The sequence below is a fragment of the Rana temporaria genome, chromosome 11 (assembly GCF_905171775.1).
Source record: "Rana temporaria chromosome 11, aRanTem1.1, whole genome shotgun sequence".
Lineage (NCBI taxonomy): Eukaryota > Metazoa > Chordata > Amphibia > Anura > Ranidae > Rana > Rana temporaria.
Window position 1 is genome coordinate 58732183 of NC_053499.1, and position 16799 is coordinate 58748981.

General features: G+C 48.8%; 1 protein-coding gene and 1 pseudogene across 3 annotated transcripts in view; both read left to right on the plus strand.

Moving 5' to 3' along the window:
- Positions 1–1545: 1545 nt before the first annotated feature.
- Positions 1546–1676, plus strand: LOC120918031 (annotated as a pseudogene).
- A 10932-nt stretch (positions 1677–12608) lies between these two features.
- Positions 12609–16799, plus strand: part of PHRF1 (PHD and ring finger domains 1) — an 83676-nt gene continuing 79485 nt past the window's right edge. For 2 of the 3 annotated variants that reach the window (XM_040328612.1, XM_040328614.1), the window contains exon 1: positions 12609–12701. The gene's annotated coding sequence lies outside the window, so the exon portion shown is untranslated. The other variant, XM_040328613.1, reaches the window with a different exon arrangement.

A 16799-nucleotide genomic window follows, 5' to 3' on the forward strand; every position in this document is an offset into this window, starting at 1 on the left:
TAAACTTGGAAAAACTGTTCGGTTATGCAATCCTGTGGCAGAGGATTGTGCAACAACTTCATTGTATTGGTTAAAGCGGGAGTTCACCCAATTAGTTTTTTTTTTCTTTTCCCCTTAGATTCCTGCTCGTTTTGTCTAGGGGAATCGGCTAGTTGTTTTAAAATATGAGCCGTACTTACCGTTTTCGAGATGCATCTTCTCCGTCGCTTCCGGGTATGGGTCTTCGGGAGCGGGCGTTCCTTCTTGATTGACAGTCTTCCGAGAGGCTTCCGATGGTCGCATCCATCGCGTCACTAGTAGCCGAAAGAAGCCGAACGTCGGTGCGGCTCTATACTGCGCCTGCGCACCGACGTTCGGCTTCTTTCGGAAAATCGTGACGCGATGGATGCGACCGTCGGAAGCCGCTCGGAAGACTGTCAATCAAAATAGGAACGCCCAGTCCCGCAGCCCATACTCGGAAGCGGCGGAGAAGATGCATCTCGTAAACGGTAAGTACAGATCATATTTTAAAACAACTAGCCGATTCCCCTAGACAAAACGAGCATGAAGCGAAGGGGAAAAAGTGTCATGTGCGGGTGAACCTCCGCTTTAAGTCTGTGGCAGAGACTTTGTCCGCGCATTACACCGGCTGCTAGGTCGTGAGAGAGGCCTATCCGATGGTTGCGAGATCCAGTGCTGGAAGCTGTTTGTCCTCTGGATCCTGTGATCTGCAAACAAGGTATCTGAATCTCCCCTAACCCTCCATCCCTCTATTGCTGCAAGTTGTTTAATAAAAGCATTGGAAAAGAACAAGACTAAGTGCTTGGTGTATAGATCTTTGGATGTATTTTCCAATACAGACTCCAAGTTTTGATACGGTGAACAGTGAGGTAACGGCAGACCCAAATCTAATCCAGCAGCTCCTACGGGGTAGTGCCACACGTTTTATAATTTTTCTCAGTGTAGTTGAAGGTAAATCTAAAGTAAATCGAACAACAAAAGTTGTATAGTGTGTATCCAGCTTAACAGAGTTTTGTATTCTGTGGACTGTTTTCCAGTCTAAAATAGGAAATAAACCTGCCCTTGGATTCCGCGATAGAGATATCTTGGTTCAAAGATGCAACCAAATCATCTTGTCTGAATGGCGCTTTCCTACACTGTGAGCTGTGAGATGTCTCCCTGCAAAATAGATTTTAACAAACAGAACAGCTTCAAAGGTGGATAGCATCAATCCCAGTACTATCATGCATTTCTTTAGGACAGACTGACATTGGGATTGCATTTTCCAAACCTGGCTGCAATTTTGTTAAACATTAGGATGACCTTGGCCTGAAAAGGAATGCAGGAGAAGGCCAAAGTACTGCAAATGATGTGACAGAATCTGAGATGACTTGGAGTCCAAGGTCAAAGAGGCCCATAGCAAAAGGTTGTCTACTCTTGCTACATGCTACAACTCTCCCTGATTTCGAGGGACGGTCCCTGATTTGGAACAAAGTCCATCTGTCCATCTTTCCACCTTATTTGTCCCTCATTTTGGTTTGATTTATATAGTTGTATATAAAATGCCACGCTTCTCGGCCTTTTGGCTAAGATCAAGTGTAGTATCTGTTCTTATCAGTTGCCAATAGGTGGTGCTAAGCTGACTGTCCCCGGTACCCTGTGAGAGGGGGAAAGGGATGGCAGTCGGCGGACGCTAAGCCTGTTGTCGTGGAGGTGAAAGCCTTCTGATCGGGACAGAGAGGCATGAGGTCGAAGCCAAGAGGCCGGGTCCCTGGCCTTTGGCCTGGATTTGGTGGTATCTGCCCCAGTCAGTTGTTCTGGAGGGAACCCTTGCTCCTCTCTTTACCGGGAGGAGCGGGTAGTACTTCCAGAATGTGATTAGGTGGGAGAGATAGGGGTTGTGGGTAGTGCCTGCTTAGGTGGGCACTCCCCAACCTCTTCTCCCACCTTCCTGGCTGGGAAGGGTGCTGCCGGTCCGGACTGGGGGCTAGGGACCGTTGAAAAGCCTGTGGAGATAGTGCCCCTGGAGTGGCAGTCCAGGGGTGCCATACATTGCACTGAGTGTGTGAGGGGCACTCAACGTGTGGCACCTTTTTGGTCACTTATCTCCACAATACACCTTTTTGACACCTGCCGCTAGGGCCCGGCCTTTTGGCTAGGACCAGTGGAATTTTTGTTTCCTGGCCGGAGGGCCGGCCAATGTATTGCACATTGGTCACTTTCCTCACTCTCCCATCTTCCTTCTCCCCACTTTCCTTTTTTATTTTTCCCCGTGTTTGTTTTGTTTTGTTACTTTTTTTGTTTGGTGCTGAGCACTTTATGTGTGGCGAGTAGGGTGCTGGTCCTCGGGCCTGCCTCTGAAAGTCTTGGGAGTTGGTGGACCCGGCCTTCTGGCTAAGTTCGCCGGCTCTCATGGGGTCTCCCTTCGGGGGAGCCTCACCGAGGAGGGTTCTGTTCCGGCAGTCCCTCTGAGGATGTTGGGTCCTTGTGGCTTCGGCTGCTTGGACCAAGATGGGTCCATATGGCTACGGCTGTATGGACCACTGTAACTCTTTTCCCTGTCAGGAGCCTAACGCCCCGGGGGATCAGAGACGGGTCCTCTTTTGAGGACCATTGACGATGGCACCCGTCGCAGTTTTTTGTGTTTCACTCTTTATGTGTGTGCACATTTTTTCCTGCACCGGGTGGAGTTTTTTGGGTTGTGTTTTGCACGCCATAGGCTTTTCGATAGAAAAAAAAGTTGTATATAAAATGCACTATTTATCTTTCAAAAAGTGTTTCCCAGTGCTAAACCTTTCATCCAATTTCTAAATTGCTGCATCTGTAAATTTCAGCAGCCAATAATAAAATAATTATGGAGCGACAATTTTAAAAAAAATTATATTTTTTGCTTTTTGCTATAATAAATATCCCCCAAAAATATATAAAAAAACGATTTTTTTCCTCAGTTTAGGCCGATACGTATTCTACATATTTTTCGTAAAAAAAAATCGCAATAAGCGTTTATTGATTGGTTTGCGCATAAGTTATAGCGTTTACAAAATAGGGGATAGTTTTATGGCATTTTTATAAACATTTTTTTTTACTAGTAATGGCGGCGATCAGCGATTTTTATCGGTACTGCGACATTATGGCGGACACTTCGGACACTTTTGACACATTTTTGGGACCATTGGCATTTTTATAGCGATCAGTGCTATAAAAATGCATTGATTACTATAAAAATGCCACTGGCAGGGAAGGGGTTAACACTAGGGGGCGAGGAAGGGGTTAATTATGTTCTCTGGGTGTGTTCTAACTGAAGGAGGGGTGGGACTGACATGGGGAAATGACAGATTGTATGAACAGACGATAGGTAATTTCTCCCCCTGACAGGACCGGGAGCTGTGTGTTTACACACACAGCTCCCGGTTCTCGCTCTGTAACGAGCGATCGCAGGTCCCCAGCGAGCAGGGGGCGCGCGCCCCTAGTGGCTGAAATGCAAAATCACGTAATATTACGTGATTTTGCGCAGCCGAGCCGACCTGCTGCCGTAAAACTGCGGCAGCTGGTCAGCAAGCGGTTAATACATATTGGCCTAAATTGAAAAAATATAAAAATTGAATTCTTCATCAGTTTTTTTTTTTTAATTGGATATTTTTCATTTCTCCCCCTGACAGGTCCGGGAGTTGTGTGTTTACACATTTACACATTATGTGACACTTACCTGCAGGAGTAGCCCGCGATGTCCCCTTTTTTCTCGCTGTCAGCGAGCATCCATTCTTCACCCCTTTTCCTTTCGGGGCCGCAAACTCCAGCTCTGTGACTGGTGGCGTGACTTCACTCCTGCGCATGCGGGCGGGAGCCGTCAGTCACGACATGACCCCAGCTTGAAACAGCACAGCGTGCCCTTTCAAGACGGCGCAGTAGAAGGCATCGTTTGGAGACATTGCAAATATCTCCTAAACCATGTAGGTTTAGGAGATATTTCAAGCACCTACAGGTAAGCCTTAATCTAGGGTTTACAACCACTTTAAGTGGCTAAAAAATAGAAAGTATTAAAAAACGCGGATATTGGCGATTTGAATACTTTGAAATGCAGAGGATGGGTTTGGGGTATTATAGACCCCAGATCCCTCCAAAGAGTACATGTCCTGCCTATTGCTGTCACAAGGGATGTTTACAATCCTTCTGACAGCAATAAATGTGATAAAAAAACACACATTTGTTTTTTTAAAAGGACTGTATAACAATTAAAACATTTTAATCTACACAATATCGGCACCTGATATTGGCTATCGACCTGTAAGGCAGCCCAAAAAGCGGTATTGTATCGGCCCTGAAAAAACGATATCGGTCGACCCCTAGTCCTAACCATTCATCCATCTATGACTAAAAAAATGTTTTGTCAACAAAATGTAACCACTTGCAGCCCGCCGTATAGCAAAGTGGCGGCAAAGTGGTTTAGATAGCCTGATTGAACGTCATATGACGTGATCAGGATAACGGACCTGGCACTTGCCCGTGGGGGGGGGGGGGTGCAGTGCTGCATGTCAGTCTGACACACCGCAACTCCGATCGTGGTATGAAGCCTCTATGAGAATGGGAAGGATCACTGTTATACGGAAGGAAGGATCACTTTGATATATAAAAGAATGGAAGGAGAGAGCACTATGGTGTATGGAAGAAAGGAAGGAGGGATCACTATGGTACATGGAAGGCAGGAAGGAAGGATCACTATGGCACATGGAAGGCAGGAAGGATCACTATGACACATGGAAGGCAGGAAGGATCACTATGACACATGGAAGACAGGAAGAACCACAATGTCATATGAAGGGCAGGAAGTATCACTATGTCATGAAAGGCAGGAAAGATCACAATGGCACATGGAAGGCAGGAAGAGTCACTATGGCATATGAGAGGCAGGAAGAATCACTATGGTACATGATAGTCATGAAGGATTGCTATGGCACATGGAAGGCAGGAAGGATCACTATGGTACATGGAAGACAGGAAGGATCACTATGGCACATGGAAGACTGCAAGGATCACTGTGGCACATGGATGGCAGCCATGATCACTATGGCACATGGAAGGCAGGAAGGAGCACTATGGCACATGGAAGGTGGGTATTATCACTATGGTACATGGATGTCAAGAATAATTACTATGGCACACAGAAGGCAGGAAAGATCACTACAGCAAATGGAAGGCAGAAATGATCAATATGGCACATGGAAGGCAGAAAGGATAACTTTGGTACGTGGAGGGCAGAAAGGTCATTATTGTACATGGAAGGCAGGAAGGATCACTATGGTATATGGAAGGCAGGCAGGATCACTATGGTATATGGAAGGCAGCAAGAATCACTATGATTCATCGAAAGCAGCAAGGATCACTATGGCACATGGAAGGCAAAGAACAAAAAAGTAGTCCTGGACAGCCGCACACAAATACAACACCTTTATTCTTAATTTAAAATCCAAAATCAGTCAGTCCAGGCTATACAGAACGGGCAAACAGCTAAAGGCACATGGAAGGCAGGAAGGAAGGATCATTATGGCACATGGAAGGCAGGAAGGATCACTATGGTACATGGAAAGCAGGAAGGATTACTATGGTATATGGAAGGCAACAGAGATTACTATGGCATATGGATGGGAGTAAGGATCACTATGGTACATGGAAGGCAGGAAGGATCACTATGACACATAGATGGCAGAAAGAATCACTATCATATATGGATGGCAGTGAGGATCGCTATGGTATATGGATGGCAGTGAGGATCACTGTGATACATGGAAGGCAGGAAGGATCACTATGACACATGGAAGGCAGGAAGGACCACAATGTCATATGAAGGGCAGGAAGGATCACTATGGCATATGGATGGCAGTGAGGATGACTGTGATACATGGAAGGCAGGAAGGATCACTATGACACATAGATGACGGGAAGGATCACTATGGTACATGGAAGGCAGGAAGGATCACTGTGGCACATGGAAGACCAGAAGGATCACTAATACACATAGAAGGAAGGATCACTAAGGTACATGGAAGACACAAAGGCTTTGGCACATGTGTAGTGCTACCCCCAGAGGAGCGGATTGAGTATATTTGGTTCTGTTTTTTGCCTCTCAACCCCAAGAACAGTCCCAGCTCCTCTGGCACACTTGGCAATAATATTCGTTCGAACACCACCAATGAAAGACACACGCTATAATAAAACACAGAAATAGTCTTTACTGTGAAACTTCTTAGGTATAGTAACAAACAATAGCAATATAGTAACAGTAGACACATATATCTCCATTGAGTAAACTGTGTAACAATGACTGAGAATCCTAGAGCAATAGAAATCAATGGTCCTGTCTGGCTGCTTTCAGGGGACTCCTCAAGGCGAATAATCCCCAAAAGCAGAGAGACGCATTAACAAATGACAAAACACAAAATGGCAAACACTTTAACAGATCTTTCACCAACTTTACTTAACCACTTCCATACCAGGCACTTACGCACCTTCCTGCTTAAGCCAATTTTCAGCTTTCAGCGCACTTTGAATGACAATTGCGCGGTCGTGCTACACTGTACCCAAACAATTTTTTATCATTTTGTTCCCACAAATAGAGCTTTCTTTTGGTGGTATTTGATCACCTCTGCGATTTTTTTTTTTTTGCGCAACAACTAAAAAAAGACAGAAAATTTTGAAAAAAATACATTTTTATTTTTTTCTGTTAATTTTTTTGTAAATAAGTAAGTTTTCTACTTTGATTACGGGCACCGATGAGGTGGCACTGATGGGCACGATGAGGCGGCACTGATGGGCACGATGAGGCGGCACTGATGGTCACCGGTGAGGCGGCAATGATAGGCGGCGCTGGTATGCGGCACTGATGGGCACTCATAGGCGGCACTGGTGGGCACTCATAGGCGGCACTGATGGGCACTCATAGGCGGCACTGGGCACTCATAGGCAACACTGATGGGCACTCATGGGCGGCACTTATAGGTGGCACTGATGGGCACTGATAGGTGGGCACTGGGCATGGATGGGCACTGAGAGGTGGCACTGATGGACACTGAGGGGTGGCACTGATGGACACTGAGGGGTGGCACTAATGGCATTGCTGGGCATCACTTGTGCCCATGTTGCCAGTCAGTGCCCATTTGTGGGCACTGATTGGCATCTATTCCCTTTTTTTTTTTTTTTTTACTGCCCTTCCCTGGTGGTCCAGTGTGGGCTTCCCTGGTGGTCCAGTGTGGGCATCCGAGGGGGACTGCGCTGATAAACAATCAGTGTGAACCCCCCCCTGTCAGGAGAGCCGCCGATCGGCTCTCCTCTACTCGCATCTGTCAGACGCGAGTGAGGAAGAGCCATCAACGGCTCTTCCTGTTTACATCGTGATCAGCCGTGATTGGACACAGCTGATCACGTGGTAAAGAGCCTCCGCCGGAGGCTCTTTACCGAGATCGGAGATGCAGGGTGTCAGACTGACACCCTGCATCACCGATCGCTGCGCTGCACGCCCCCACGAAATCCTGCAGGACGTCAATAGACGTCCAGTCAGGATTTCACAACCACTTCCCGGACGTCAATTGTCTATTGACCGGGCGGGAAGTGGTTAAATTGGGCTCTATGAGTCCAGGCAGGAGGAGGGTAGAGGAATGACCCTTTCTTATGTCAGACCTCTCCCTAATGTTCCCTGACACCACAGACCCAGAGAACCGCAAACACTTTATCTAGTGCAGTGTTCAATAATGTAACTCCCAAGTTCAGATTACTCCACTCATATACTGAGCCCTGGGTATGTGTGTGTGCCCATATGGCACCAGTAACTTGGAAGAATATTCAGCTAGTCACTATAGTTGGTGCATGTAGATGTTCTGTTTGGTAGAGTGAAAATGCAGTATGCTGGCAGTATCCAGGTAGAAAGGTGGACACTGTGACTGCTTAACTGGGAGTAAGCCTGTAGGTGTAGACAAATAGGCAACGTTGTCTGTATGCAGTGTCTCTGTATCTCTGTAAAATGGGCAAGTGCCCACTCACCAATCCAGTGACCAAAGCCCAAGGGAAGTGTTCTGGAACAGACAGGCTCTTTATGTTGCCCGCCTGGCTACCTCACAATGCTTCACGCCATTTGTAAAGGTGCATCTGGATAATGCACCTGGGATCCCCCTCTCAGGCAGGATGTCCTTGACCAACTGTTGATCTGTGTGAGTAATGGCATGCTGACCCAGGAAGGCAGAACCTCTCCCCTGAGCCTGGTCTTTTTCCTTGCCTCGTGGTGATTGCCTAGCTTCCAGGCAGCCTCTTGGTCTCTTTTTCTCCACTGCATGCTGGGCTGTGTGCTTTTCCCTCAGGGAGTTTACATTGGGACCCTCTGTGTTAGGGATTACATGTCCCATGATCTCCTTCTGCTGTCATGCTGGCTCATGATTGGCCCCTTCCCCCTGCCAATAAAGAAGCAAGAGAGGGAGCAGAACGGGCCGATGTAGCTCTGTCGGCGCTGATCACACACTAAAGACAAGAGGAGGAGAGGAAAGGGGGGAATTCCTCACAGGCGCAGTCTCCTCGCCTGTCTGTGTGAGACTCTCTACACAGCTGGCGGAAGATGCGGGTAGGCTGAGTGGTACCCACTACAGATGGAAGGCAGGAAGGATCACTATGGCACATGTGTAAGGTACCTGTGGCAGGTAGTATCCGAAGTGGAGCTTGTGTGCTGAGGATTCAGGCGAAAACTTAGTCAGGCAGGTCAGGTCGGCAACAAATCAGGCAAAGTGGTACACGATCACAATCTAGAGAGTGGTCAGGCAGAGGTCATACACAAGCTGATGGTGAAGTACATAATCAGCAGGCTAGAGAGTAGTCATGAATTGAGGCAGAAGTTCATACACGGTAATCAGAGTCACAAAGCTATCACAACATCCAACAAGTCCACACAAACAGGCACTGAGAGACAGGAAGTGCTGCTATTTATGGGCTGCTTTGATTGTAGATTGTCCACAGCTAGCAGCAGGTGGGGCTAGTGAGTCCAAGGTAATGCATCAAACTGAGAAAACATTGCCATAACTCCAGAGCTCCTCCGTGGAACAACAAGTAAGACTGCAGCCAGGAACATCTGGGTTCGAATACACTCAGGTACATGACAATATGGAGGGCAAGAAGGGACACTAAAGCAGATGGAAGGCAGGAAGGATCACTAAGACACATGGAAGGCAGGAAGGATCACTAAGGCAATACCCAAAAAGTGTGGCGTACATCTATATTCAGCCCCCTTTACTCTGATACCCCTAACTAAAATCTAGGGAATAACCAATGAAAATAAATAATAATTCCAATGCGCTACTGTGAGTAAACAGAATAATGAAAAAAATAGTGTGCAGATAATACTTGGGGCAGCTATATCTAAAAGTGTTCACATAACACAAAAAGGAAAAACAAGCTAAATAAGTGATAAGCGCTCCAGGTATGTGATGAATCACAACACAGTATATAAATAGATGAATGAAACACAAAAATGAAAAGGGGGTGAGTGACCAAACTCAAAATGTGCAGTGCGTATCAAAAAATACAATAGAAAAAACTCAGTGTTAAGACAACGTGAAACCCTTTGGGGTGTCGCGTCCCCTGTGGGTTAAAAATCACTGAAATGTGCACACATATAAAAATAAATAATATATAAAAGGTATAGGATATATAATATACAAAATGTGATGTCTAATAAGTGAATAGAGATCTGTAGTAAACAACAATAGTGATAATGATAAGACAGTCTATTGATGAGGGTAATGGGATGTTCACATGTGAAGATTCCTGTATGTAAGGCAGTGATTGGGGAATCCTTATTGGTGTTGTAGTGCCCTTACCATGAAGGTGCTATATGTGCGCATATAGGGATATCCCTCCGGGTCTCCGATCACCTTTACTTGGACCCTTTTTGGAGTTACACAGCAGCTGGAACCAACTGAGTGATCCCAGGAAAAAAGGAATTGGAGACCCGGAGGACCAGCATTATATGTGTACATATAAACACCTTCATGGCACACAGCAGTTGAAATACCTGCACTGAGTGATCCCAGGAGAAAGGTGATCGGAGACCCGGAGGGATATCCCTATATGCGCACATATAGCACCTTCATGGTAAGGGCACTACAACACCAATAAGGATTCCCCAATCACTGCCTTACATACAGGAATCTTCACATGTGAACATCCCATTACCCTCATCAATAGACTGTCTTATCATTATCACTATTGTTGTTTACTACAGATCTCTATTCACTTATTAGACATCACATTTTGTATATTATATATCCTATACCTTTTATATATTATTTATTTTTATATGTGTGCACATTTCAGTGATTTTTAACCCACAGGGGACGCGACACCCCAAAGGGTTTCACGTTGTCTTAACACTGAGTTTTTTCTATTGTATTTTTTGATACGCACTGCACATTTTGAGTTTGGTCACTCACCCCCTTTTCATTTTTGTGTTTCATTCATCTATTTATATACTGTGTTGTGATTCATCACATACCTGGAGCGCTTATCACTTATTTAGCTTGTAAAATCTAGGGAAACCAATTGCCTTCAGAAGTCACCTAATTAGTAAATAGAGTCCACCTGTGTGTAATTTAATGTTAGTATAAATACAGCTGTTCTGTGAAGCCCTCAGAGGTTTGTTGGAGAACCTTAGTGAACAGACAGCATAATGAAGGCCAAGGAGCACACCAGCCAGGCCAAGGATAAAGTTGTGGAGAAGTTTAAAGCAGGGTTACATTATAAAAAAAAAAAACAAGCTTTGAACATCTCACAGAGCACTGTTCAATCTATCTTCCGAAAGAGTATGGCACAACTGAAAACTTACCAAGACATGGCCGTCCACCTAAACTGACAGGCCCGGAAAGGAGAGCATTAATCAGAGAATCAGCCAAGAGGCCTATGGAGGAGCTGAAGACATCCACAGCTCAGGTGGGAGAATCTGTCCACAGGACAACTTCTAGTCGTGCACTCCACAAATCTGGCATTTATGGAAGAGTGGCAAAAAGAAAGCCATTGTTGGAAAAAAAACATGAGAAGTCACGCGGGGGGACACAGCAAACAATGGTAGAAGGTGCTCTGGTCAGCTGCACATCAGCCTGAACACACCATCCTCACCGTGAAACATGGTGGTGGCAGCATCATGTTGTGGGAATGCTTTTCTTCAGCAGGGACAGGGAAGCTGGTCAGAGTTGATGGGAAGATGGATGGGGCCAAATACAGGGCAATGTTACAAGAAAACCTGCAAAAGCCTTTAGACTGGGACGGAGGTTCATCTTCAGCAGGACAACGGCCCTAAACATACAGCCAGAGCTACAATGGAATGGTTTAGATCAAAGCATATTCATGTGTTAGAATGTCCCAGTCAAAGTCCAGACCTAAATTCAATTGAGAATCTGTGGCAAGACTTGAAAAAATGCTGTTCACAGACGCTCTCCATCCAATCTGACAGATCTTGAGCTATTTTCCAAAGAAGAATGAGCAAAAATTCCACTCTCCAAGCTGATAGAGACATCCCCAAAAACAGTGGTCCAAAAACCTTAGTGCACCGCGGCCCGGCTGCAAAAAGGTGTGGAATGTGGAACATTTAAAGGGGTATGAATACTTTTTTAAGGAACTGTAAGTCGGGGATCTGCCTTAATGTTAGACTTTTCACATGACCCCAGTCTCCGCTTGGTCCTGGGCCTGATGAGTGTGCTCCATGCAAAAGGTACCCCCGCATGCAGGGGGAAGTAGGCCCTGCCCATAAATGACATCACAATTACATGGATGCTGTGTGGTGTAATTCTTTCGGAATACCAAGGCAACACTCCATTGCTGCAGGATATGCTGCACTTCAATGCAGGTCCTTCGAGTGAACCTGGAGAAAGAGTCTGCAAGAGACTGAGCCAGTGGTGGCTGCTCATAAGGGGTGCCACCCCCCTAAATCCATGCACCCGCCCCTAATCTAAATGCGGGGCACCGGATGCATAGATTTTATTTTATTTTTTTAAGCACATGATTAAAACCTGAGGCTCTAATTGACTTCAAAAAGTAGTGGGCTTGGGGCACTGGAGCCCACCCAGTTATGTGATATTAGTGAATTAATATTTTCTAATGTCTTCTTGCTTCTCCTCCCAGCCAATCAGGAAGCGGGTCCTGAGACCCGATTGGCCGGGAGTCCTAAGACCCAATTGGCTGGGAGGAAAAGTGAATGCTGGAACTCGGGAGGAGATACAGGGGGGAAGCCGCAACCTGGATGGGGTAAGTGCGGGGCTGGCGGGCGAAGCAGCAATCGATTAAGTGAGTAAGGGGACCAGGTTTGTTTGCCCCCCCAAAAAGATTGAGCGCCAGCCGCCACTGGATCGAGCATTGCACCCGTCTATTGTCCACTGATCGCAGTTCAATGCTTCAAACAAACATTTAATAAATGCACATTTTATTGTCAGTGTGGGTGTATTTTTTACATTTCTGTAAAAGGTGGACTATACTTCCGACTCCTTAGCGACCCCTTCGGGCCTGCACACGGTACATCTCTAGACTGCGCCTCAGAAATTCTCACCGAGCAAAATCATGTCAACCCGGGGCGGGGCTTTCTGCTTAGGTGACGTCACTTTTACAGCCGTGACCCGGAAGGAGAACCCTCGTGTTGTTGGCTTCCGGACGCCGAGTGTGAGGCCGAGGCCACGAATTATGCGGTGAGGAGACCCCAGCGGGTGAGTGACAGAGCTGTGTGCACACACCGAACGCCTACCCTCTGACGTCACCGCGGATCGCCGCTCGGCTCGTGGCGTCGCCTGTACTGAGCCCCTCACCCCGGGGTACTGAGGTGCGGAACACTTATCATGTGTGTGAGGGGAAGGGACACACTGCACATTGGCCCCTATGGTGCTGATCTGATAGGGGGTTTACCGGGTGTGTGTGTGAGTGCTATTTCTTTCCCCTTCTAGAGTATAAAGAGAGCTGGGGGCTGTGTGACTCCATGACACTCACATTGATGGTGCACAACACTGGGCTCCCTATGACTGGGGGGTGAGTCCAGGCTGACTATCACTGCTGAGGGCATTACCAGTATCAACAATGGTGGGGAGTGGAGGGGTCTTCCTTAAGAACAACAGTGGGGTGTGATTATCAATGCAAAGGATGGCATGGAGCCGAGGCTCATCAATGGGAACAATGACAAGGAGAGGTTATCAATGTAAGGAATGGGGCAGAGGGGTTATCGCTACGAGGGATGGGGCAGAGGGGTTATCGCTATGAGGGATGGGGCAGAGGGGTTAACGATACGAGGGATGGGGCAGAGGGGTTAACGATACGAGGGATGGGGCACAGGGGTTATCGATACGAGGGATCGTAGAGATCGGGGGCTACAAACTTTCTAAACCTTGAGCCAGCTTAAGCCTAGTACACGGCCAAATGTTGGGCGACATCGGCTGGTTCAATAGAAACTGGCAGACATTCGGCTGGCTTCTGTTGAAGGGACATGACCAAAAAAGGTCTGCTGACTGTCTCCCAATCAACACTCTCAGCCAATGCCCGAGAGCACTGACTGGTGTGTTCTGGCTGGTGTGAGGGGCATCACCCCCTTGTCAGGAGTAGAAAATGCCCTGGCATCGGAGGGAGTAAACAGTGCCATAGGCTTGGTGATCAGTGGGAGTAAAAACAATTACATCATCATTGTAAGTTGGACGAATAGTGCCCCATTGTAGGTGTCAGTGGAAGGGATAGTGCCCCATTGTAGGTGTCAGTGGAAGGGATAGTGCCCCATCGTAGGTGTCAGTGGAAGGGATGGCGCCCCCATCGTAGGTGTCAGTGGAAGGGATGGCGCCCCCATCGTAGGTGTCAGTGGAAGGGATGGCGCCCCCATCGTAGGTGTCAGTGGAAGGGATGGCGCCCCCATCGTAGGTGTCAGTGGAAGGGATGGCGCCCCCATCGTAGGTGTCAGTGGAAGGGATGGCGCCCCATCGTAGGTGTCAGTGGAAGGGATGGCGCCCCATCGTAGGTGTCAGTGGAAGGGATGGCGCCCCATCGTAGGTGTCAGTGGAAGGGATGGCGCCCCATCGTAGGTGTCGGTGGAAGGGATGGCGCCCCCATCGTAGGTGTCGGTGGAAGGGATGGCGCCCCCATCGTAGGTGTCGGTGGAAGGGATGGCGCCCCATCGTAGGTGTCGGTGGAAGGGATGGCGCCCCCATCGTAGGTGTCGGTGGAAGGGATGGCGCCCCCATCGTAGGTGTCGGTGGAAGGGATGGCGCCCCCATCGTAGGTGTCGGTGGAAGGGATGGCGCCCCCATCGTAGGTGTCGGTGGAAGGGATGGCGCCCCCATCGTAGGTGTCGGTGGAAGGGATGGCGCCCCCATCGTAGGTGTCGGTGGAAGGGATGGCGCCCCCATCGTAGGTGTCGGTGGAAGGGATGGCGCCCCCATCGTAGGTGTCGGTGGAAGGGATGGCGCCCCCATCGTAGGTGTCGGTGGAAGGGATGGCGCCCCCATCGTAGGTGTCGGTGGAAGGGATGGCGCCCCATCGTAGGTGTCAGTGGAAGGGATGGCGCCCCATTGTAGGTGTCAGTGGAAGGGATGGCGCCCCATTGTAGGTGTCAGTGGAAGGGATGGCGCCCCATTGTAGGTGTCAGTGGAAGGGATGGCGCCCCATTGTAGGTGTCAGTGGAAGGGATGGCGCCCCATTGTAGGTGTCAGTGGAAGGGATGGCGCCCCATTGTAGGTGTCAGTGGAAGGGATGGCGCCCCATTGTAGGTGTCAGTGGAAGGGATGGCGCCCCATTGTAGGTGTCAGTGGAAGGGATGGCGCCCCATTGTAGGTGTCAGTGGAAGGGATGGCGCCCCATTGTAGGTGTCAGTGGAAGGGATGGCGCCCCATTGTAGGTGTCAGTGGAAGGGATGGCGCCCCATTGTAGGTGTCAGTGGAAGGGATGGCGCCCCATTGTAGGTGTCAGTGGAAGGGATGGCGCCCCATTGTAGGTGTCAGTGGAAGGGATGGCGCCCCATTGTAGGTGTCAGTGGAAGGGATGGCGCCCCATTGTAGGTGTCAGTGGAAGGGATGGCGCCCCATTGTAGGTGTCAGTGGAAGGGATGGCGCCCCATTGTAGGTGTCAGTGGAAGGGATGGCGCCCCATTGTAGGTGTCAGTGGAAGGGATGGCGCCCCATTGTAGGTGTCAGTGGAAGGGATGGCGCCCCATTGTAGGTGTCAGTGGAAGGGATGGCGCCCCATTGTAGGTGTCAGTGGAAGGGATGGCGCCCCATCGTAGGTGTCAGTGGAAGGGATGGCGCCCCATCGTAGGTGTCAGTGGAAGGGATGGCGCCCCATCGTAGGTGTCAGTGGAAGGGATGGCGCCCCATCGTAGGTGTCAGTGGAAGGGATGGCGCCCCATCGTAGGTGTCAGTGGAAGGGATGGCGCCCCATCGTAGGTGTCAGTGGAAGGGATACTTCAACGGGTTCTTCAACACGAACGATGGCACAGAGCGTAGTGATTATTTGTATGAACGATGGTGTGGAGGGGTTATGGGGATGACCGATGCGACAGGGCGGAGGGGTTATGGGGATGAACGATGGGACAGGGCTGAGGGGTTATGAGGATGAACGATGGGACAGGGCGGAGGGGTTATGGGGATGACCGATGCGACAGGGCGGAGGGGTTATGGGGATGAACGATGCGACAGGGCGGAGGGGTTATGGGGATGAACGATGGGACAGGGCTGAGGGGTTATGGGGATGAACGATGGGACAGGGCTGAGGGGTTATGGGGATGACCGATGGGACAGGGCGGAGGGGTTATGGGGATGAACGATGGGACAGGGCGGAGGGGTTATGGGGATGAACGATGGGACAGGGCGGAGGGGTTATGGGGATGAACGATGGGACAGGGCTGAGGGGTTATGAGGATGAACGATGGGACAGGGCTGAGGGGTTATGGGGATGACCGATGGGACAGGGCGGAGGGGTTATGGGGATGAACGATGCGACTGGGCGGAGGGGTTATGGGGATGAACGATGCGACTGGGCGGAGGGGTTATGGGGATGAACGATGCGACTGGGCGGAGGGGTTATGGGGATGAACGATGCGACTGGGCGGAGGGGTTATGGGGATGAACGATGGGACAGGGCGGAGGGGTTATGGGGATGAACGATGGGACAGGGCGGAGGGGTTATGGGGATGACCGATGGCACAGGGCGGAGGGGTTATTGATATGTGTGACAGACCATCTGGCACCCCACCTGGGTGCTTCCGCCAAGATACAGCATCCTCCACTCTCAAACCAGGGACAAGGTATTATAGCTGAGCATTGTACCCAAGAACTAGATGACACTAGCTTAGATGCAAGCTGGAACTGACTATTGTAAACGCAGAATATATACCACACAAATTCAGGTGAGAGCTTGGTCACATTATCCTAAAGAAGGCAAACTTTTAAACCATAAACTTTGTCCCATCAGTACATCTAATGAACAGTAAATAAACAGCTAGCAACTAACATCTAACAGTGATCTAATTAACCGTAAGCTAATTAACAACTAGTCACCTAGACAAGTGTAGGCGCCTCAGGTCAGCGCTCACCCAGACAGTTCGACACCAGTATTCTAGAAGACACAGGGCTGTCCAAACCTCATTAACCACCTTTCTTTTCACATCCATATTCTCACTGAGTTTCAAATTGTTAGACCATTGTGGCTTCCTTGACTGTTAAATGTTGTAATGTCATCTTGCATTACATAACATGACCTCTTCCTGAATGCTTGTAGCTCCCTCAAATACCAGGGCCCATAGTCAGTAGGCAAGAGGCTACCTTGCACTCCCCTCC